Source organism: Pinus tabuliformis, chromosome 5_1, assembly GCF_031772625.1.
Source record: "Pinus tabuliformis cultivar Carrire ecotype Pingquan chromosome 5_1, CPIR1, whole genome shotgun sequence".
NCBI classification, from domain to species: Eukaryota; Viridiplantae; Streptophyta; class Pinopsida; order Pinales; family Pinaceae; genus Pinus; species Pinus tabuliformis.
In genome coordinates this window covers 734,629,745-734,655,163 of record NC_142305.1, presented here as the reverse complement: position 1 = coordinate 734,655,163, position 25,419 = coordinate 734,629,745, and the positions used below count along the sequence as shown (strand labels likewise).

The following is a 25,419-nucleotide window of genomic DNA, read 5'->3' as shown; positions in this document are numbered from 1 at the left end:
CTCTCACTATCTCCCTCCCACTCTCCTCTCTCTCCCCCCTCCATATTTGTGTCTCCCTCTCCCTCGTTTACCCTTCTCTACCTCTCTCTCTCTTTATTCCTCCTCTCCCCTCATTCAGTTTATCTCCATCTCTCCCTTGTCACTCCCCCTATCTCTCCACCTCAATAACTTTATGTCTTTGTTCTTACCTCTCATATATATAGAGTTAATATATATCATGATATATTAATATATATATATTATAATATAGAAAATTTAATATTGGATTAAAACAAACTTATTATATTTAATAATATCAATATTATGATATATTAATATGAATATTAGATTTAATTTTAATAATAATAATAATAATAATAATCTTTTAATATTAATATTATTGTTAATAGTATTTTTGCATGGTATTAATAATAATTTGGCCCATGGTATTTTTCCCATAGGCCCTTCACCTAAATAAAACCTATTTTTTGAGTTTTCATAAATATAAAGAGGTTAGTGGAGTGAAGATAACAAGAGGTTTTATTTATTTACCATACCTCTAGTTTATTTAAATTTTTATTTATTTACCATACCTTTGGAGTAAATATATAAAAGAAAAGTCTTATTTATTTACCATACTTTTGGTTTATTTATATATTTATTTATTTACCATAGCTCTTTTTTTTTACTATTTATTTTAAATTTATGTTGTGTTTATACATAATAATAATTAGATTGATTTTTAAATAGGGCTGACATTAGATTAACAATGTTAAATGTTAAATATTACATTTACATTTACATTTAAGTTTACATGTTTACGTTTTTACGCGAGATCTACCCCATGGGCACAATAATTATTTTATTTTTAATCTGAAATTACAAATAACTTTGAAAAATACATATAAATAACCAAAAACAATTTTATATTAATTAAAATAAAATAAATTTCAATTAATTGAAAGTTAAAATAATATTATTTGAATGAAAAGTTGCTTTCTATTTTCAAAGAAAGTAAAGAGATTTGTAATTATTTTATTTAAACTTTGAATTACAAATAGTTTTATAATTTAATAATTTAAACTGCCCTAAATTTGGGGTTTTGGGTGATTTTTCCCTAAACCGTAGGGGTTATAGATCATCTTAGGTTGATAATTGGAAATGTAAAGGCATTGTTTTACATCTGGCATTGTTTCTACCAGGGTAACACCTATCCAAATATCTGGAAAGGTAAAATTGATCGGCTGGATTTTTAGTGGATCCATGTCTTTGGTGCACCTAAAAACCGACATCTCAACCATGAGAGTGATTTAAGATTCTATGGGCATTGAACTAGTGACAACTAGTTGGGAACTAGAGAAAGAGATATGCAGTGCACTGCTGAAATCTAGAAAAAAACTAATAGGTTTTGAGATTTGAAGTTCCTTGTAATGGAGCCATGGTGGGTGCTTCAGATGTTGGTTGCATGTCTGGCAGTGCGAACGGTTGCTGACGCATCAATGGATGTCGAGGTTTCTTCGAAAGTCTGTCTTTGACAAAGTTGAGGAAACCTTCGGATCTGATGCTCAATTACTCTCACATTGTTGTTGAGCTAAATCAAATATTCATCTTGCAGAATGATTGATCCAATCGTTACGCACTATGGCAAAGGTCAACTATCTTTCTTCTTTGTCGATCCAGATACTGTGCTAGATCTGGTGAGTAACTCTTAATAAGGTGTGAAAAAATATTTCGTAATTAATTTTAGATTTTTAAGAGTATTTCCATATTAATGTTTTTTTATTAGATTACATTTTTCATCTGACAATGGATGGTTCCAAACTTAGATTTGACATTTTTTAATTATTTAAATCATATTTATTTGATTTGTTTCTGGAGCTTCTCTACATTATTTATTTCTCTTGGGAGATCAGATCTTCCATATATGTCTTCAAAACTTCGACCCAAAAAACCATTATCCTTTTTCTCTTAAATGTGTTATTTTTTTTGGTTGAATTCAAATTGCAGATATCGGAAGACATGGTTGTGAATGAAACTTTAGCAGCCATGGCCAAACACATAGGAAAGCATGGCTTAAAGGTTTATCAAGTTGCTTCTTTAGTGGTAAATCCCATAACAATTCAAGAATTTTAAAAAATAATATTTGAACATTTTAAATGTAATCCCTACATTGATCGCAAAGGAAACCCAGTAAAATTGTTGAAGCAATTGACATGTGTTAATACTATGGAGAATTATGGTAGGCTTTGGACACAACGTTTAGTTCACCAAACAATGTAAGTTGTAACGATACTCTGTGTTTCTTACTCAAAATTTTGATGAATATAAGTGGAATTTGAAAAGTTAAAAATTTACTCATGTAAATTTTATTTTTACTTTGCATATAATTTCTTCATATAATCTTTGTTCAAGGAGTAGATTCATTATTTGATCTAAAGAATTATTGATTTACCATAATTAAAAAAAAATACATAAAATGAATCATTGTAAACTGATAGTCATATTGCAGATAACGGGGTTGTCAAGATCATCTACAAAATATATGTTACATCAATTGAAGCACCTAGAAAAGATCTAGAGCCATATGCATTCTATGAAGGAAGGTGAATCATGTGCAATGGAGATGAAATACAAATGTATTGGTGTTGTATTGCTTTAAACATTTTAATTGGTAATCAAGTAGTATGCATTAAAAAAAAATTTAATATATTTTTGTAGATTTGATACAATTCTGAAAAATTGATTCAAGAGCTCTCTGAATATGAACGAGACAATTTTGGATTTGATGTGAAGATGAACGAGACAGTTTTGGATTTGATGTTAAGATTATCTAGTGGAAAAATTACATAGGAAATCTTCATATTCCCTGACTTGGTGAATATATCTTAAATGGGTGAATATGTATTAGTGGATCACAATGGTTGCAATGGCCATGAAGACATCAATTTTCACTTCACTGGATTCACTATTTTTAGGAGAGTGATGGGGGATGTTGGATTAGAAAGTTGTCTAGATATAAATGGAGGTCGTGCCAATGTGAACGTTGAACTCATTTCCACCAACAATGATCTCATTAATGATGTGTTTACATCATAGATCTCATTAATGATGTGTTTACATCGCAGGGATGTAGTTACACGCTTACAAATATTACTCCAAGGAAATATAGGTTGGCTACTTCCCATCATGAATACATAAACTTCATAAATCCTCAAGCAGTATAAATATCAGGTCATATCAAATCCCACTACATTTGTTTTCAAAAAGGAAAGGCCATGATAATTTTCTCTCTTTTCCTTTGTTTGATATGTAGAATAAGTTTAGAGATTCCTTAAGGATGAGTGTCTAGAGGACACAGTAGCCCTCCATGAAATCAAATGTGAAGAAGTGGAAAGAGCGGGCTCTATGAGCCAATTGTTAAATAGAGGAAGAAGATACAAGGTCATACCTAATGTCGATCCTACGTAGGATGAGGTACAATGATTGAGGTTTATAGAGTATAATTTCTATAATATTCTCTTTCAAATACGTGATTCTCATGTTCTCTTAACAATTGTCCAAAGAGGCTCTCGAGAGATGGAGTTGGGCTTTGGAAATATGGTAGTAGATGACATCTTTTATGTCCCAAGTTATGATATGGATGGCTTATTTGTTTCTCAGGGTAACCCTATTTTAGGTGTTCATGTATACCTTTATTCAGATGATGTCCATGAGGTGAAGTGCCCTCAAATAAGCTCCTTGGCCAAATCAAGCGCTTTGTCATGCAATATCTGATGCATATGGGAAATTTTCTTTTAGTTTTATTCCATGTGGAAAATAAAGGTTTTTTCCATTCTATGAGGGTGAGAATACAATATTTGATGTTTCACTTCCATCTATAAAGGTTCTTGTTGATCACAACCATGTTAATATATCTCAGCCATTTCAGGTCATAGGTTTCTCAGTTGGAGGACTTGTGGTGACTTATGAAGGAGTTTATTTTGAAGGTGTTAAGATATTAGCTGATGGACGAGAAAGAGCTACAACAGATGTACAGGGATATTACAAACTTTATCATGCAACATCAACGCGCTACACAATCAAGGCTGAGAAGGATCACTTCAAGTTTATCAGTTTGGAGAATTTCATGGTTGTTCCAAACATGGCTTCAATCCCAAAGATAGAAGCAATGCATTATAATATTTGTGGTTCCCTAAAATTAGTGACAAATGGCTATTATGGCAAGTGTCAAGTTGGCTTGACACATGGGCCAGACAATGTTAAGCCTCAACTAAAGAGGATTGATGATATGGGAAACTTCTGCTTCGAGGTTCAACCATGTTAATATCGAATATCCCCATTAACCACAACAACAGAACATGATTATGGTCTTCAATTTTCACCATCACATATTGATGTGACAGTAACTAGACCAATGTTTGGAATTGAATTTATAAAGGCCCTTGTTGATATCTGTGGATCAGTGATATGCAAGGAAGGATGTGACTCCTTGGTTTCTATATCACTTACTTCTCTGGCTGTTGAACTCTAGGTTCAGAGAATCTTAACTCTTTAAATTTAACAAATGAAAGCAGTGACTTCATATTTGAGAAATTCCTACCATGTGCATTGCGTCTTGAGGTAAAACATGGACCTTCATCTGATTCGTTAGATTGGGATGATCACTGATGTTGGGAGAGAAGGGTTATTGATGTCAATGTTGGTGTTTCTGATCATCCAGAGATAGTTTTGATCCAAAAAGGATATTGGTTGCATATTATTTCTACTCATCCTATGGCTTCTTACATCATATAGCCGAACAAAGAACCAATGAATTTGTTGATTGAGAAAGGATGCTAGTAAATCTGCTTAGAAGATTCTCATGTGCACATGCTTCATTTCTTGAACTCGTGCATTTTCTTTGGAATGTCTTCATTAGAATTCAATGTATTGAAACATAAGCCTATATATTTGACTGGTGAAAAATATCTACTCAGTGGTGAAATGAATGTTGATTCAAGTTCTTATCCCAAAGAAAATGAGTTGTCTCGAAGCATTATTGTAGACATATGGAAAAAGGAGGGTGCGTTTATAGATATGATCAATAATGTCAAACTTGTTTCAAGTGCTAATGGACCAAGCAACATTGTTGTATATAATTACACTCACTGGGCCAATCTTGAAGATGAAATGGTCTTTGTTCTGAGAGATAAAAGGAATGTTAGTGAGAAAAATAGTTTTGAAAAGGTCTTGTTTTATCCAAGAAGTCGACATGTTGTTGTTAAAACTAATGGGTGCCAACCTGATATTCCTTCTTTTGTGGGGTGCCTAGGAAAGTACATTCAGGGTCAGTGCTGCTAGTAATCCTAGGTGTTGACATTAAAATAATTGCTCAAAATGGTAGTAGCAATGGTCTTCTAAAAAAGGGTGATTTGGTTCTTCAAATTTCGACAGGATCAGATGGTCTGTTTTTGGGTGGTCCTTTGTATGATGATACTGAGTACTATGTTGAAGCTTCCAAGGGATATCATTTAAAATCACTTGCATAGGACCCCTTTTGAATCTTAGCTATATGCTCATCCAATTTGATCAGACACCCCACTCGACTAGCCAAACCATAAAGAATATTTGATCGTCAGTATTCGACCTTCTGTGCACTCCCTACATTTGTGGTCCTCAGTAGAGGAATCACTGAATTTGCATCAAAAAACCACTAGATATGGACAAAACCTCTTCAATCGCATTGCTTCAAACTACAACCGTGTAAGCTTGGATTTTAGTATTACTTTCAATGCTTTACAATGAAACCAGTGTAAATGCAGGTTGTATGTGGATAAAATATAAACCACTGTAAATGCATGTTGTCTTGTATGTGTATGCAAGGGCATACATGATAAAATATTTGAGAGTGAATGGGATATTGTTTCAAGAGCTTTCATGCTCTATCTTGAGACTCAATATGCAACGTGGAAGTAATTTGACCGTACTGGAAATGGACTCATATCCCGATAATGCATACAATTTCTTTGTGGACATATTGATTGAGATGATGGGGAGCTTTAAATCATTAAAAGAGATGGTCATATGTGTTGTGCCTTTGCTTAAAGAAATATGTTTCTTCTCAATTTGTTGTTTGAGAGGCTTCCTAATCTCCAATGTTTGTTAATGGGTGACAACTTTATCTTGGTAAAAACAAAATTTCTGCTTTTCTTTTACATGTGCAACAAACAACATGTTTCAATGTTTAAGAATGTTTGCATTTGATACTTAGTTGTCAGGTATAGCATAAAAAAAGAATTATACAAAGTATATATTGATGTAGCTTAGGTTGACTATTATGTTTTGGTTCATTATTATGTCCAATTTGTAGATTCATTATATCCAATAGATATGAAACAAAACTAAGTAATGACTTTGTTTCATATCTATTCCTTAATGAAAATCTACACTACCGAAATTAAAAAAGTTAACCTGCTATAAGATGTGAAAAGACCATAAAATTCTTCCATGGTTTTTTTCATGATGTTCGTAATGAATATTTATTTCTTTTACCTCGTAAATGAGTGCAGAGTTTGCTTATTCTGGTTTTGAAATGCAATGTAGGAACTTTTAAAATATCTCATACCTCGATGTCTCAGATACCCACTCTCTCATCTTTGTATATACAAGTTTATGTAGACATAATTGAATTTCATAATAGGGAAATCAATGTATTAGGTTGCTTTCTTCAGAGCACCCTTACTCTAGAGATGATAAAACTTCATCTAATTTATGACTTGAATTATGATGATCCACAATAAAGTTTTTGGAGGAAGTGATGTATTTGAATAGAGTTTCAAAGCAAGAAAGGATATTGGTATGAGAATATTCTTTCTAAATACACTCTTCAAAATCTTTAAACTATTGACCAATAAAAAGGCTTTTAGGCTTCATTTTCTTTTATTTTTTTCTTTACGGAAGGGCATGACCAATGTAGATTGTATGTGGATACGAGGATGAATTCAACTGTGGATACAAGGATGTGGAAACCAGTGGAATGACCTGCTTAGTCTTGGGCAACATCAAGTATGGAAGCAGATGGCAGTCTCATGGAGTGGGTATGCGACATTTTTCCCCATTTTCATTTTGTTTATCATTCATTGTTTGCGCTGGTTCTAATAGTCAGTTTTAATTATTTATCTTTTTTTCATTTATATCATTAACATTCCATGTTTCCCAGGCAAGGTAACATCTTCGATTTCTTTAGATGAGCAACCTGTAGGATTAGGATGTTCCCAATGAGTTTTGAACATTTGTCCAATATGTCTTGTCGATTTTGGATTGTCATTGCGGGTTATCGCTTTAATTGTTATCCGATTTGAAATTTGATTGACAACGAAATTCCATGCTTTTATAAATTATTTGTATGTTAATTTTTAAAAGTATTTAAGAAATTTGTCTTCAGTAGCCACACTTCAAACAATGGATTTCACACTACTAGGTTTAAGGTTTGGGTTATGTATTTGGTTAAAATTTCCCAAGATTTATATCATATCTCAAGTGTCAGGTTTGGGTTATTTATTTGGTCAAAATTCCCCAAGATTTATATCATATCTCAGTCTTTTGAAATTCATACATTAATGCCATTTGAATATAACACATCACGACAAGGATGAGCCCTATTAAGCTCACCAACTTTGTTACTATGCTTCATGAATCATAATTCAAATGGACTCTGAATTTGGTTCTTTTCCTTGACTAAACAATATTAAGCAAAATCCTCTCATTCAAACTCAACCCCAAGTCATACTCAAAATTTTGACATGTGAATAACATTGGCTCGACAACAAGTTTTACACCCAAGTCATTGCAAGTTAGACAAGACTGCCCATTTTTTAAAAAAATTGATCATATCCTTAAATTTTTAGCCCTTGGACTCCTTCATTAAAGAAAAGATCATTCTATGATCTTGATAACTGGTTTATCAAAACATGGATGGGGAGAAATATGAGTTAATTAGTAGAGAAAGAAATTTTCTTTGACATTGCCTAGAATATTTTGAACTTTTGGGGGCACATCACGTGACACTACCATCACGACACCAACATTTTTTGGTAAAGTTCCACTACAGGAGGCATTCACTGATTCACGTTCAACAACCCGTGACTGTAAAGATGACACTTCCTGAACATTTTTCCTAGATGATGATAATGATATATAGTCCTTATCATCATAGAGTATGGATTTTATTTCTTCACCTGTGCTCCACCTTCCCCCGCCCAATTGTATATAAGCATCAGTTTATCTTGCATGCTTCCCTCTGATTGCAAAGTTATACCCATACCTGAAATCCTCATCTTGATCTTGGTTCTTATGCTTCTCTTCTTCTTCTAAGCTAAGCAATCAGAAAAACATTACCTCCCTACCACCACAAATAGATAAACCATTTTTCCTACACTATATTTCAAGCTCCACAAGAGGAATACTAAACAATTCTTGAGTTGTTGCTCCCTCTCCAATCACCATAGCAACATCTTGATTTGGACCAGATCCATCTGTTATGTCTGTAAGATTGGATTCAGAACTATCAAGGTCCTTCAATGGTGGGGCATCTCCACATATTGAATGAAAGGGAGGGACACCTGAATTTCCAAACCGAAGAAAGGTAGCTCTCCATCCATTCACATAAGCATATGAAAGGAGAAACCAGTCTGACCAAACCTGGAGAACTTTCATCACTCTCTCCTGCAAGGACACCATAATATAAATGTTAAAAAATTCACAAAAAGATCCACACAGTCATTACACTAATTATGCTATTTTTTTTATGAGCAAAAATTACCAGCCACCTTGCTAATTCATGAACAATAAGGGGCTTGATCTAATACATGATCTATTTTCATCATTACTATCTGTTATGTTCCCATACCAATAGGAGTCATAATTTTTGAATGGATGAGGTTAAATTTGTAATATGTACATACCTTTTCTTTCTGCAAATGTTTTCCATATTCAAGAAAATAAAAATAAAAAATTAAAAAATGTAAAGAGGGTATGTCCTAAAAGAAAAATGAAATGACAAAAAGAATGAAAAAGGTCAAAAATATGAAATATGAACCCCAAAAAAAGAAAGACCATGAAAGTGTGCAAGTCAAAATGCCACTACCATTTACTTTGATGTAGAATAAGAAGATTGTGTGCAGCTTGTTACCTTTGCCACAATCCATGGATAGTCAAAATGTTAAAACTTGGCTATTTCATGCTTATAGATAGAGAAATAAAATTTGACCAAACAATGTAATCTTGGCAGATAAGTAGATAGGTAGAGTTAATAAAAGGAGCTCAACTGTTTAATCTGAGCCCTTGGATGTAATAAGGTTAGACTTAGATAGATTACTTTTGTAAAAAGAAAAGAAAAGGTTTGATAAGGGTTTGCTAGCTTAAGTGCACCCTAATAAAGAGTAGAAAAAATGGTAGGATGAGTAGATGGGTAAGTAGTTGAATGGTTGCAGAATTGTGATGATTGATTAGACAAGATCATATCATTTACCTTCATCATCAAATTTCTAAAGTATGGATGATAATTGAGCATTTACCAAAGTACACAAAGTCAATTGATTAACCTCCCTCATTCATTACATTTTTCACTTAACTAATTCCCAAGGAAAATCTTAAAGTACCTAAAACCTTAAGTTAAAGGGGCTCAGAGCATTTCTCTGACTTCTGGAGGGACCGGACCCTCGGCCCAATAACTTATAGGTCCTAAGTACTAAAAGTCCCCTCATAAGCATTCACCCCCTCCATAATTCACTCATTTTCCCTAAAAACCCTTTTTCCCTAAGGATAAAACCTAAGGAAAAGTAATCACCCCCATGGACACCCTTTTTAATGAAAAACCCACAAAAATGCACTTAGCCTAAGTTATAATGTTCTATGTAAAAAGAAAAATTACAAAAACACATTATTCTTAGCGCACTTCGTTTATTCTGCCTCCATTTCATATTAACTTTTAATTTTATCTATATATTTCCCAAAAATACCCCCTCCCGTATGTATGTATTAAATCCCTTTAATTTTAATATCCCGTCCCCTGAGTTTGAAACATAAACTTTATTAATAAATAATTAATTGGTTAATTAAGTCAATCAATGACTAATTAATAACCAAAAATCCCCACTGAATAAAGGAGATTAATTAATCAATCAATGGTTAATTAATAATATATCCATGCCAATGAAATCACCCCCGATGTCATTAAACCTCCATAATCCACAATTAATTAATCCCGCCATGCTTAAACCTCCACCGAGCCCCTCCATTAAACGTCATATCAAATCCTCGCCTCGATCACCGTACGATCTGGTCCCTTTTGATCCAACGGTCGATGATCATATCGGGCAGCCTCCGAAGGCCGACCTTTACCCACCCGATATGGGTGGTTTCACTATTCACCCCGCTGCTACGTGGCACCTGATGAATGGCATCAGGCGGCCTCCCCCCAAAACCGCTCTAGCCCAAAAGCAGTGCGATATGAACCCACTTACCGCCTCCTGCTAGACGACAAAACGTCTCATCCCCCACTTAACGCCAAATGTACCTTTCCCCGTGTACCCGCCAAAATAGTTGACTTTGTGAATAAAACAAAAAAACTCATTGTTTTTAGTTTTATCGTGAAAAATACCGCTCAAACCTCCATGTAAGCACCATAGTACGTGCAACCGCCAACCCACGTCCAACTGCCAACCTGTTGAAGCTGCTGAAACTGCAGACCACCTTTCAATCACGTGCGCGTCCTCCAAACCATTCACATTCGCCCATCACTTCGTTCAAATTCGAAACCAGGTATTTACCCAAATTCGCTGAGAAACCCTGTTTTACTTTCGAATCTTGACTCAATTGCTTTAAATTACTAAGTAATTCAGTGAACATTTGCCCAGTGACTACAAAATACTCTGAAATAGACCAGTTTTCCCCAATTTTACTGAAAACCCTTCGTCCCCGTCCTTAAATCCACAAGAACCAAGGATGTCTACTCCCCACAGGGACTTAGACCATCTCCCCCTGGAAAATAAAGATTTTCAAATTAAACTTACCTCTATCCAAGAATCCCTATTGAAACTATACTATAGGTACAGAGACCAGTACTTGAATCATGCAGACAAAATAGGCCTTTAGGAGTCAGGTTTACCTAAATACCAATTCCCCAGAGTTCATATCTTCCCAGAGATTATCCACTATTGCCATATGAACTATAGCCCTAGCCAAAGAGTAGTGATGACTCTTGACCATTCTATATTATTTACCATCACTGCTGAGTCCATAAATGAAATGCTACAGTTACAACCAGGCCAAAACCTGAACCCTCTTTCAGTTGGAGATTTTCTTAACATATTCCCTACACTCACCTCAATGAAACTTGCTTAGTTATTCCAAACCTTCATTAGGGAAGAGAAATACATTCCAAATGGTCCTCCACCATATGTGTCTACCATATTCTCTAATATTGGACGAGACATCATAGAAATGATATCTAGTGTGTTAGGCCAGACTACAAGTGAACTTGTTGATGAAATTATTATAGCCTTTATGTCCATTTACACTCTTGGAAATCCCCCAGCCACCATGTCTAACTATGCTAAGTTAATTGCAGATAAGATGCATGATCAATTCATGAGGATGGATAATGAAAGTGTTCAAATATTCATCAGTTTTATACCATATTTTCCTGTATTATCAAGCTGATAAATTCCCAATCATACTCCAAAAGCTTGATACCAGAGGCAACCCTAGATCAGTGGTCTTCTGGACTTCATTAATCCACCTATATGACTCTTCATATTCTTACACTAACTTCATAGATCTCTTTGTACACCCAGTGGAAACTATGTTATTAGGAAGTCCTCCCCCCAAAATCAGTGCAGATATCAGGAGGGTCCTACAGTTGTCCAAACAATATAGAGTGGGAGACTGGTACTTATAACAAAACCACACTGGAATCAGAATATATGGATGTGAGTTGGCTCCCTAAAAATTGCCAAAATACCTCCCCATGAGATTTTTTGCTCTGGAGTACTATAGGCAAATGATTAATTCAGATGAGGTGCATTTTGTGAAGGCCAAGAAGAAAGCTCAACTTAGGATAAAATATCAGCTTGGCCCCTTCATATGTAACAGTAGGGAAGCAGGAAAGGAAGCAGAAGAAATCCTCTAAAGGCTGAAACTGAAACAAAGTTTTATCTGGAGATATGACCCTTTAGAGTTCATTTGCAATAGGAGACAAAAGAACAAATTATCTCCTTATATCCACCATAGAATTCCTGAAATTGAACAATATGAAAATCAGCTAGAATGGGTGGAGAATACTCTAGTAGATCAAGATAGCACAGAAGTTGCTGTCAATAATGTGTTAATTGATTTAGAAAGAATACTTGATGAAGATTCATTTGTACAGGTGCTAGGGGAATCTTAATCTCAAATGCAATCACAGGAACACAGTGGGCAAACAACAGAAAAAATACATCAAGAGCAACAGGAATCAAAGCAGCTGGAGATATCAGAAGAACTTGCTCAGCCAGAACATATCATGAGTAATCCACCTATTTTACAGACTCTAAATGAGGAGAAGAATCCTAAGAGAGATAGAAAGGAGACCACTCCTTCTAGCATACATGTTCCCCAGACTTATGTCAAGAGGCAAAGGTTGAATCCATTTTCAGAACAAGATTTTACTGAAGAAAAAGCTAGAACCATAGGTATAGAAAGAGTAGAAATTAGGCAAACCACTCCCTCTGGAGGTACACAAGAACCTTCCACTTCATAGGCTCAAATGCTAGAGAGACAATAGAGCATGGAAGTATCCTCATTCAGAGCTCCAACTGGCCAGAGCCAAGATATTAGAGAGAAATACAAAGAAATAAAGGCCAGGAATGAAAAATTGAAGGCCCAAAGCTATGCACATTACCTAAAAATGGCTCCTACTAATTAGACAAGGCTAATGTCAGCCTTTGATGTGAAAGAGGGTAAAATGTAGATGACTTTCATGAAGCCAACTACACAGTATCCCTGGTGAATTGCAGATTACTTGAAAATAGACTTTGAAGTATTCGCAAAGGATATCCATCCTATTGACCAAATATAATTACACAAGTAGACTGGCAAAATGGTCTACTCCACCTTGACCAGCAAGGCAATTGTAGCTCACCAACTCCAAAATTCATTGAATAACATATCAGCGCAATTCTAGTTAGAGAAGGCCTATTCACAGGCCAAGGATACCAGAATAAAGTCCCTAGAGGACTTAGTCATAGAACTAGGGCATGATCCCAAGGATGTGAAAGCTGCAGAAAAGCTTATTAAAAAGAAAAATGATGACATAGCTGCACTGAAAAAGTAGCTCAAAATTCCTCCTCTGCATCATCCTCAGATAACTGAAGTATTGGAAACTCAGAAGGAAGAAGAGCTTATGGAATTAGTCCTTAAGCTGAATGAACAACTAAAAGAAAAAGAAAAAAAGCTAGATAACATGATACAGTCTAGACAAAGCGAGTTAGCCACCACTCCTCAAACCATAATCCCTACAGTCTCTACAACAGTACCCTCCACATTGGCTGCTTCATTAGCACCCACAGTTCCACCAGCTACAACTCTACCAGTTATAGGTTCATTAACAAGCGCAGGGACATCCACAGAAAAGACAATTGAATTGGTAAAAAGCATGGAGGAAATGAGCATCCGCGCTACTAAGCTCAAAAAAATTAGAGAACAAGTGTCAAGTTTGGAGACTGATTACAATCTTGCACAGATACAACAGAAGGAAAAAGCTCAGAAGAATCAAAGAATGGGAGAAAGAATAAAAGTCCTTGAAAAGGACTTCACATTGCAACAACCACTTGGAGACATGAAGGAAATTATTTGGGCTAACATCATTGATTCTATCAATGATGTTTGGCCATCTATTCAAGTAATTTTTGAACAAACTGAATTGGTAAAAGTGGCTACAGAAGCAATTCACAAGACAATGGAAGAATTGCGAGATAAACCAGAAGAGGCCAACCAGTTGATAGAACTTTTGAACAGTAAAAACAGGTATAAGCTAGATGAACTGGGCATTGAAGATAGAACAGGGACCATTATAGAAATTAAAAAGATTCTCACCAAAAGGAACCTGATTCTCAATCTGGAGAAAAGGTGCCAAAGCATCCAAGTTGATATTGACAGATTTATGATAGAGTATGGTATTTTAAGGGAAAAAGGACTCCCCAGTCCTATGGTAATCCATGACAAGCTGATGACTCAGGACGATTACATTAAAAGACTAAACAAGTTGGCTAGCAGCCAAGCTAGTACTTTAAGGTTAAAAGCTCTGCCCACTGGAAAGGTATTATATGATAGTTTGGAAAATCTGTTTTTCATAGAGCATGAGGTAAAGCAATTGTTCATCAACAGACCAAATTTTTCCAAATATACTGAAGCTGACGAGATATATAGAAAGATGATAAGGATCAAATTACTTGACAGTGAATGGTGGATGAAACTAACATATTTACTATAAAGTTACTACAGTAAATCTATACACCAAGTAAAACAGGTAAAACAGAGTCAAAGTGTAGCAAGTAAAGAGTATCAGTAGGTAGAAGACATAAAGTGATTCCAGCAAATAAGTATCAAGCAACTGAAAGAGCCAAATCAAAATTACAACAGCAAGCATAGTCACAATAAAAGGGACAACAAGAAAATAGTTCTCCATCTGTCTCTATCTTCATGATGAAGATATTTTCGGTTTCCTAGAATAATTCTCATATTGTTATGAGATATTTTGTAACATTTTTTGTATAAATACTTCATATTTTGAAGTAATTAGGGTGGATTAAAATACATTTCTGTAGACATTTTATATTGAGCTAAGGAGCTATTATATTCAAGATTGGACTGGTTTTGCTGGATCATGAAATAAAGCTAACGACATTTCACTGGATTCTTGTGCACAGTTGGAACCAAATAAGTATTATCTCTTCATGTTTAAATATTGTTTTCTTGTTATGTTATAAATATTCACATGTGTCCCTTATGAAACCTGAAAAGTAAACAAGGAATGATATCTCAGAATTAGCTTAAATTCTCTCTGTTTTAACTGTTTACTTTCTATATGTTTTCGGCTAAACTATCTTGATCTGGGGATTCTTAATTTCTCCCTTACTTTCATAGTTCCCCCCCCCCCCCCCCCCCCCCCTTAGTCCATAGTAAAGGATTCTTAGTTTCCCTTTGCTACTAATCATCCTTCTTTTCTTCATATTAATCTCGGTCAAGGATTCTTCATTGCCCTTTGCACTGGTTAGGACTACCTCATCCATTTGAACCTATAGATTTTCTTTTTGCTGTGCTAGCCTACCCTTTGAACTCCTACTTTAGTGATTGATCTAATCCAGTTAAGCCATTCTTTGATTGACTCCATAGCTCAATGACCTGAATACTTGTTCTGACCATTTGTTTTCTTAATTCCACCACCCAATCAAAACCAAAACATCATGGGCACTAAGAACTAGCCTGAAATCCTACCCAAACCAAAGTTAAATTATAAAGAGAGAGCCCTCTCTAGACTTAGGTTGGCTAGAACCTGAATCTAAAAGATTAGGTTTGTGGTTACCTCAGACTATTCCTTCTTTGATAACTTCTAGGGAAGACATCTGAGTGATAACACTATCCTCAACATTTTCTATTATTTACAGTGAGATTTCATGAATGGGCAGGCGTGTTTTCCCACATTTCTATTTTTATATCCCACACAATTGGAATCCTGCTACATTTTTCCTCCTCTACTTCCCCAGGCTACATGTGTTAAAGAGGATACAAAAAACTAATGATATGTTCTTTTGCCATAAGTTCTTCTCATTTTTTGGATGAATTCTGTGGAAATTTTATTCATGCCAATTATGTGGCAGGAAATAATGTTCCATTATTCCTTTTTATCATCTCTTGTTTATGAGTTAGCATGCTTCTATTGTACTAGTTCATTACGACTATGTCATGTAAATATCAAGTTGAGTGGGTTTTACATTTTATTTCCACGGTAGTCAACAACTGAATATATAAGTTTTATTTTAGGTTGAGTAATGGGACAACACACTTTGATTTCCACTAGTGCTCTCTTTTTCATATACTATCACAAGTGCACAAATACAAACTCACTTTTCTTTTTACCTGGATAAGAAAATGATGACAAATTTGTATTTTGTAGTGACAAGGATAACTATGTATTGGAGCTAGATATTGAGCCCTTCAATTCATCCTTTCCTTACCCAACACGACCATCTCCTATTGGTAACGGAGTTCAATTTCTGGACCAACATTTGTCTTCAACGCTATTTCATGATAAAGAAAGAACACAACCATTGTTGGATGTCCTTCGAGCACACAAATACAAAATCCATGTCATTTTTATTTCCTTGGTTAATATATTGCATCATTATGTTTGATAGTTAATTCATTATTATTCTATACCAATAAATCTCTATCAAATAGCAAAGAAGGATGACCTGGCTATTTTAGAGATATATAATATGAATAAATTAAAAATTCACAAGGTTATTTCGATTCTCATCTTTCTACTTCACTTCTTTAGAGAAAATTATATATTTAAATACCAACTCAACTCAAACCAAACTAAAATAGGGAATCCTAGCTATGAATATGTTTCTCTCTCCATACCTTATAATGACATTATTTTTTTGAATTATACTTGAAGTTCACTGATAATAACTTGGATTTATATATTTCTTTTAGCACCAAATTGAAATCATGGTAAAAATATGAATATCTCATTAAATATGACCTAAAGATGATTAAAAGAATATCACCTTTAGTCTGAGCACATGACAGAGTAATTTTTGAGGTGTGAAGTTTTATTAGAAGAATTTTTTGTTTATTTGTTTTGGTTAGAAAATGGTTTTCTCTTGCTTTTATGTGACTTTCAATTTATCATATCTAGCATGTTGAGAAATGAGAAAGAATAATGTGTGACATTTATCTTGCAAAAATTGATGTTGAATGAAAGGATAAATAATTTAACTGAGCTACAATCCGCTTTGGTAAAGGTAGAGGGACATCTTAAAAAGTTACCTAAGAATACACCATATACATAGTTCGAACAGAAATAATATATGGCTTTTTCATTTACAGATATGTTCTTTTTTCTATCCAAGATATCACAACAAGACAAATATTGATATTGTAGAAATTGTTAGAGGACCTCATTGAGGCAATTTTTTCTGATGTTCTACTTGATTGATACATTCTCATGACAAGAAGGCTTTAAATATGAATTAATACGTTACCAAAACAAATTATATTCAAAGTTTATACATATAAAAGATAAAAACAAATGTCAATTCCTTCATTTGATTGTTACTTGACTCTGGTGTGGGAAGGTTACATGAAATGTGATTGGAAAAAGGATGGGGAGACAATATAGAGATCATGTCTTGGATATGATTCATTTGTTGTTGGAGATCCTTCAGGCACTTTAGCCATCGACTTTGGAAATGTTTCTAGTAAGTATTCCTATGGTTTTTAATGTTGTGATTCTTTCACCTCATGGTTATTTTGGGCAAGAAAATGTTTTAGGAATGCGTGATAAGATATCGATGGACAGGTAAACAATTTTTTTATAATTGCAATGTCCATTCCATGATATCCTCTCTTTATTGTTTGATTGTATTTTGAACATTTATTTCGATTTTTATTTGTATTTTAACTATGAAATTGAAAGTACTTGGTATTATGTCTGTTTAAACAACAACCAAAGCTTGAAGATGAAATTAATATTACACGATATTGATTGAAATCCTTTTAACTATTTTGTATTGAAAGATTTTCATGATTATTAAAAAAGTTTACTTTCATGTTGTTATTTGAGAACATGTTGTTTATATACTTGACCAATTTCATGCATTAGACAACAAATTGTTGTTGTGAATAAAATGACAAGGATTAGACATCACACCTCAGATTATTTGTTTTAACAAGTTATTTACAGCTTGAGCTTTTTAGCATGTAACTTAGTTGGCATGATTGTGCCTAAGCTTTCCCTAAAGGTTGAATACTAAGTTACTAAGGTGTTCTTTTCTATGGTGACTTTAATTTGTTTATACAGGTCATCTGGCCACATAGTGGCCACTATCACTCAACTGAAGAAAACATGTTCGAGTTTCTTGCTCTTATGGGGAAGAATGGATTTAACATTGTTGATGTTTATGTATATGTAATATAAATCCTTTATAGTCTATTTTCATTTATATTCTACTATTCATCGTCTTTCATGTCTTACACTCTGCATTCTAGGTTTTTTTTTGTTTTCAGAAAAGGAAATCAGTATTGATGGTAAGCAGCAGGACTTGGAGAAAGAGAACACTAACACTGGAGCGACAAATGCAAAAAGAGAGATAAGAGAACCGGTCTAGTGGTACCCTTAAAGCCAATATCCCGCATAAGAAACACACATAGAGACTGATGTTCAAGTCTTCATAGTTGGTGAATTCACCTGCAATGACTTGACAACACAATGATAATGTTTTATAGTGATGAAACAACATTTCATGTGTAAATTGTAGTCCAGCCAATGTTAAGTTGGAAACTCATATTGTAATACTCGACATTTCATATAATATAATTTCTGTGGTCGTAATTATTTATAGTTTCACTTGATATTGTTTAGTATTTTAACTAACATATGTAATTTTGAATTTTCATATTAGATGAACCAATTCACATTATATGAAGTTTTTTTAATTTAGTCACAAAATCATACTAGTTAATGTATGTTGATTAATAATGAACACATAAAATCAATCTAAAACTACTAAATTAGTAGTTTATATTGATTAATGATGAACACAAATAAAATGAATATACGACTAAATTAGTCGTTTATAATGATTATTAATGAAAATAAATGAAATGAATATAAACTACTAAATTAGTCATTTATATAATGAATATGAAACTACCAAAAAAATAAAAATGGCTACTACAAATGACTAATTTTCCATTACAAATGACAACTAAATTTCGCATATATATGACTATTAGTAGCTAATCTACAACATCTTATAACACGACAAAAATTTAGTCATATGTCTTTGGTCATTAATTGGTTTCAAATGATGACTAAAATTTGCATATATATGACTATTAGTAACTAATTTATAGTATCTTATAACACAACCAACATCTTGGTCATATTTCTTTGGTCATTAATTGGTCTTCTCAGATGATCATATAGTAATATATTTTGTTGTATATTTGGTCATTAATTGTGGCAATTAATGACTAAATCAATAACTAAATTAATGACCAAATTTATGAGTAAATATACTACTAGATGATAAAATTGAGACAATCAATTAATGACTAAGCTAAAAACGACTAAAAGTTGGTCGCGTTATAAGATATTGTAAATTAGCTATTATTGGTCACCAACTGAAAAATAGTCATTTATATGCAAATTTTAGTCGTTGTTTTAGTAACTAATTAGCTATTTTGTACTAGTGTTCATTGTAATCCTTAGTTATATCACCATATAACAAGTTTTTCTTCATGCTATCATGTGCTCATTTCATACTAAATATAAGAAGAAATCCCTTTCTGTTTATGAGGTGATGATGAGTTAGACAAAATGGATTTTCGATACTAGAAACACAAGAGGCAGAGCTAACCAGTATATGGAAATAGTGGACTTGTACTGGCAAATGAAATTTCTTCTTAGGAGAATGATTCAGGATCGCCATGAGTCTTGATTGGATATTATACATTTAGTGGTCCACCTTTACACTCATCTATTCTCTCTATATCAAAGGATGAAATGAATTGAGCATCACCTAGGTATACCCCCAAATGTCCAGTGTCCTCCAGCGGCTCACTAGACCCCATCCCGATCACAGGATCTAACTCAGGACCCATGTCATGATGTTATGTTGATTATGTTTGTTGTCTTTTTCTATGAAGTGTCTTATGTATATGGTCGATCAAGAATATGTGTTAGTTACATCTTGGTAAATTTTGTATCATTGGACTCTCAATTATCTATGTCCTGACTCAGAAGATTTTTTTTTTGGTTATGGTCAAGTTTCCCATGTGAGAGACTAACTATGAAAATGTAAACTAGATTGTATACTGCAATTTTCTAGTTAATTGAATTCACCTCGCCAAGAAAAAAATTATATTTCAATATCGCAAAACATTATATTTAAATTCATTTAATCATTTTATACAATATAATAAAGTAGAGTAAAATATTTTTCTATATATTTAATAAAGACATTATATGTTTCAATATTTCAAAACATGATTTCGATATTTCATTTTGTAATCTTTATACAATATAATAAAATAAAGTAAATTATTTGTATTTATATTTAATGGAGACAATGTAAATTATAAAATATATCATATCAAAAATTACAAAATTTAAAATTTATAGATATAGTAAATACAATAAGATATAACTATACTAAAATTATAATATAAAATATATAATTACAATATAATTATAAAATAATATGATAAATGTTAAATATATATTTTTTTAAGTAAATGAATCCATCTAAAATTTAATGATTTTAATTTCCAACAAAAAATAATACTACTTATTAGGGCAATGTTATAATACTCAACATGAAATTTTGTTTTTTTTTTTTTATTATTGTTACTAAAATCATTTAAATCCATCATCCATCCTTACGAGTTTGTGAATGGAAAATATGATAATAAATAAACATTCAAATTAGTGGGCGCAGAAACTATACAACAACTAATTCCTATTATATTATCAAATCAAAATACACTAACATGTACAAAAACAACTAAGTTCAACATTCTTTGTTTCTAAACAGAGGTATTGCATTTATTTTAAGTATAAATATGTTTTTATTAGGAATGATGTAATATTGAAGGTGATGGTTGAAAAAATGGCAATGGGTAGAAAGGAATGTGCATACCCACAAATGCATGTGCATTCTTGAAAATGTGCATGCATTTCTAATTCACACATGCTTTCCATCTAAGAGTTTTTAGTAACATGCATGTGTTTGTGTGTTGAACATTGACATTCTTAGGAAAGTGCACATGTTCTTGTCTTGAGCATGCATATAGTCAAGAACATGTGTGCATTATTGAGTAAAAGTATAGACATATTCCTAAGTGGGAGCATTTGTGTGCTCCTAATAAATTTTAATCCTTTGACAAACGGTGAGAAAAAAGGAGTGAGGGGCAAAGAGAGAGAGAGAGAGAGAGGAATGAAATATAAAGGAAGGAAGGGAGAGGGTAAAAGAGAATGCAAAAGAGAGAGAGGTAGAGGGAGTGAGAAAGACAAAGATAAAGAATAATGAGAGAGAGAGAGAGAGAGAGAGAGAGAGAGAGAGAGAGAGAGAGAGAGAGAGGGTGAGGTAGTGGGTGAGGGGAGTGGGGAGTGAGGGAGAGATCAAGAGAGGGAGGTGGGTAGAAAGATATGGGGGAGGGTAATTATTGAGTGAAAGAGGGAGAGGAGAGAGGGGAAGAGGGGGGAATATAGAAGGAGAGGTAGAGAGAAAGAAAGAGAGTGGGGGTGGATAGGGAGTGGTAGGAGAAGGGTAGATGCATGTGCATGCAAGAGAGAGAGAGAGAGAGAGAGAGAGATGGGGGGTAAAGAGAGAGAAAGAGAGTAGTGTGAGAGAGGGGAGGGAGGAAGAGAAAGGTAGAGAGGGGTGGGGGGCAGAGAGAAGGAAAGAGGGAGAGAGAAATATATGGGTAAAATAGGGGTCATAGAGAGTGGTAGAGTGGGGAGAGGGAGGGGAAGAAATGGAGGGAATAAGAGAGGAAGTGAGAGAAATAATGGGAGGGGGGACTGATGGAAGTAAAGAGAAAGAAAGAAACGAAGGAAGGTGGAGAGATAGTGGAAGAGAGGATGATACAAATTATATAATTATATTGTTTTTAATCCATATTGATGCTTTTAGAGTGGAAAAGGTGGAGGAATCAACTCACAGGACCATTTTGATTGACATGACCCAATTTGGTAAATTGGAGCCTAAAACATTCTTGGATAATTTTGAGGCACCAAATGACATTTTTTGGGGTAAGTATCTTCTTTGTTGGAACCACACTATTTTTTTCATATTCTACACATAGATACATTTCCAACAGCACAAGAACCGCCTCAATCAGAGTCTGTATGCAAATGTTATGCCACTCAAAAGTTGACCTTCTTGTTTTTGCCACCATAATTTGAGAGGATGCCATGAAAATCCCCATTACTCATGGATAATGGCTAGACACATGATTATGATGAAGAAGAATATATCTTGTAACTTTGGTTAAGTTTTCATGTAGTCAAACCTAATCACTAATAGGCTATCAGGTTATGTTATAATAGAGCCACTGGGAGGAAAAGGGCTTCCATTCTTTTTGAGTACACTTTTTATATAGAGAATAAAAAATAGTTGAGAGGGATAGGGAGAGAGAAACTAGAGATGATTTATGAAATATAGTATCCCATGGGCCACGGGCCTTACTTCTTTATACTCACAACCATTTTCTATTTAAAGAAAGAGTTCAGAGAGACCTCACCTTCCAATTGGGTTTTCCCCTAAAAGGGTTTCCCAGGTTATATCTTGTTTCAAATCGTGATTTGTGGGTTTTTATTTCATTGTTCTCTATATTATGCATAATTATACTTTTCATGCATATACAATTAATAGTAATCTACAGATCCAAAAAACTAAAGAGAAATAAAACACCAATAGTGTAGATTTCATATGTTTAAATATATTTTTATCACATCTGTTGTTTTTGAACTGTCAAGTGGAATATCCAGAGTAGTTTACAAATTATTCTGGTATATTGTGAATATTTTCATGGTATCTATATCGAGTTAGCCAAAAGTCATAAAACCATAATCATGGCCAACAAATTTGTGAATAACAACCCTCCTAATCCTATAGAGGAGAGGTTTTCATGGCTGGAAGCACAAGTTGTAGATATAAGTCATAATTTGAATTTCCCCATGTGGGCCCTAAACAATAAGCTTAGGCTACTCAAATAATATGGGGGTTTCTAATGTATAGCAAAGAACAAAGGGGAGATTAAGAGATCGAGAAGAAACAAATAACCAACTAAAGAAAGGACCCAAGAGAGATCAACCCAATTAAAGCATTGTGAACCATTCATAGTCTCTATTTAAAATGGAAGCAACGGTTAATACCAAGTCGTATCAAGGTGATATTGACATTGTGAAGCTAAATCATTGGTTGCAAAAATTAGAAATATATTTTAGTGTCCATCATATTGAGGAAGAATAGAGGATTTCATTTGCGCAAATGAAATTAGAGGGCTAGGCCCTGACTTGGTGGGAAAGATGCATAGATATCTTGAGGTTGGAGGGGGATCCTCTAGTGACTAAGTGGGAGGAATTTAAAACCCTAATAAAGTCACAATTTTACCCTTTTAGGTATGCAAAGGACCAATGGATATAGTCCCACTACTTCAGGAAGAAGAAGGGGAAAAGTATACATGTGTAATACCCCTAGTAAATCAGTTTTAAAGTGACTTTTATGATTTTACGAATTGGACATGTAGCTGAAAAGATAAACATTAAAAAGTAAATATTTACTTATTGAGTCAAGAGGCTCATTCTACAACCCAGTATGATGTGTGAGGGTGTACGTCCATCATCAAAGTTGAAATTTTACTCATGTCGGTCAAAATAAAAAAATTTAAAAAGCTAAAAAAAAAACAAACAAAAAAAATTATATAAAACATTTAAATAATGTCGGCTCATAAAAAAATTGCAAGCGAAGAAATTGGATCCCTCTTGGCTCATGTTAGATCTGTATTTTGGATGGATCTATGTTGGAGTTAATAAAATGAAACTGTTTTATTTATTATTATTATTGGAAATATAATAAAGGTTATCATGTGAGAGGTTAGGCTCCTCATCACTAGGAAACAATTAGAATTAGCTATGGTCAAATAATGGAAAGGAAAAAGAGATAGTGTTGACACCTAATCCCCAACGGATGGGTGAACTGGAACATGAACAGTCATCAGGAAGATGAACTGTTTCGTCTCCTTTTTGTATATAAACAATAGTTCTCTAATGAAATAATAGATCAGTTTTTCTTCTGCTTATTCTGGAGTTACCCTGGCCTGACATGGTATCAGAGCACAGGTCCCAGGTTCTAAAAATAGTTGTAACTCCTGCCTCTGTCCTGAGCACTGCTCTCTCCTGAGCGCTGCTCTTCCCTGAGTTTCATTGATTCTCTGCGCATCATTGATTGTCTGCGCCTCTGTCCTGTGTCTCAATGATGATTCTCTGCGCTCTCTGACTAACATGAACGCCAAAGACTGCGCATTATTTTTATAAACGTATCTTACCGTTTTAGCATCCATAAGCACTGAGCTATTCAAACGTTACACATACAATCGCCTCAATTGTTTAGCTGAAACATTGGGCGGATATCTTTGTGAAAAACGTATTGCAAGATGATCCCTTGATCTCCTCCGAACGATTACACACCTTGTATTTCCATCTGATCATCTTTTCGCAAGACACCTTCTACCAATCCACTCTGCGCCTCGGTACTGGTCTTCACACTCGTAGTTTTTGAATAGCACAGAGTCTCTGCGTCCATGAAGCACTCAAGAACCAGTTTCGATAAATTGTAACCCTGATCTTGTGATCGACTGTATCCATGTCCAAACCACCCAAGGGCGTGTTGAAATTCGTATTGGAAAGCAGAGAGTTGGAGATGGTCACATCGGTGGAGCCCAGAATTACACTGTGGACCGAGGCGTGAATGGGAAGTTGAGTACAGCGATTGCAGACATTTTGGAGTCCAAACTATCAGTGGACAAGTCACGCTGGTATATCAGTGGACAAGTCACGCTTTTATATCAAGTTTTATGATGCACAATCTCAAGTTTTACTTTGGTTTCAAAGGCTCCACATTTTAGAAATTTGCGTGGCGGAAGGTTTCGGCTCTAGAGAATTTCATATAATCATAGATGGTTGATGCAAAATAGCTCACATGGACTGGACATGGAAAGCATTTATAAGTTTCATAACATTTTAGCATAGCTTATTGAGTCCACGTTGCATCTTGTTATAAATGATGTTTCATATACTCAGAAACTTTTGCACCAGATTCATATTGCAAGACTTGTGAAATGAATAGAAGTGGCATTCGTAGATGGTTTTCGAAAGGCTCAGTAGTAAATGTCTTATTAGATAGCCAATTTAAAAATATGGCGACATGAGAGCACTGTAATTTATTTGAGAAGAGTTTTGTCATCATTTATTATTTGAGAGCAGTTCGGATTCTGTTTGTCATCACTCACGACCGCAAGGATATGAGTGTGAATGTCCGAATGGAGTCAAGTATTGTATAGTTTATGTAAGCAGTCTTTCAAAGCAGTCAAAGTATTGTGCAGTTTTCAAAGGGTTTATTTATCATT

The 25,419-nt window shown here is 34.1% G+C and overlaps 1 pseudogene across 1 annotated transcript in view; it reads right to left on the bottom strand.

Moving 5' to 3' along the window:
• Nucleotides 1-24,792, bottom strand: part of LOC149167034 ((RS)-norcoclaurine 6-O-methyltransferase-like) — a 144,283-nt pseudogene extending 119,491 nt beyond the window's left edge. Inside the window, exons 1-2 of the transcript XR_016260147.1 lie at nucleotides 24,743-24,792; nucleotides 24,482-24,648 (exon numbers count right to left, since the gene is read on the bottom strand). The product of XR_016260147.1 is annotated as a (RS)-norcoclaurine 6-O-methyltransferase-like (transcript). The remainder of the gene's footprint in view (nucleotides 1-24,481; nucleotides 24,649-24,742) is intronic.
• Nucleotides 24,793-25,419: the final 627 nt, after the last annotated feature.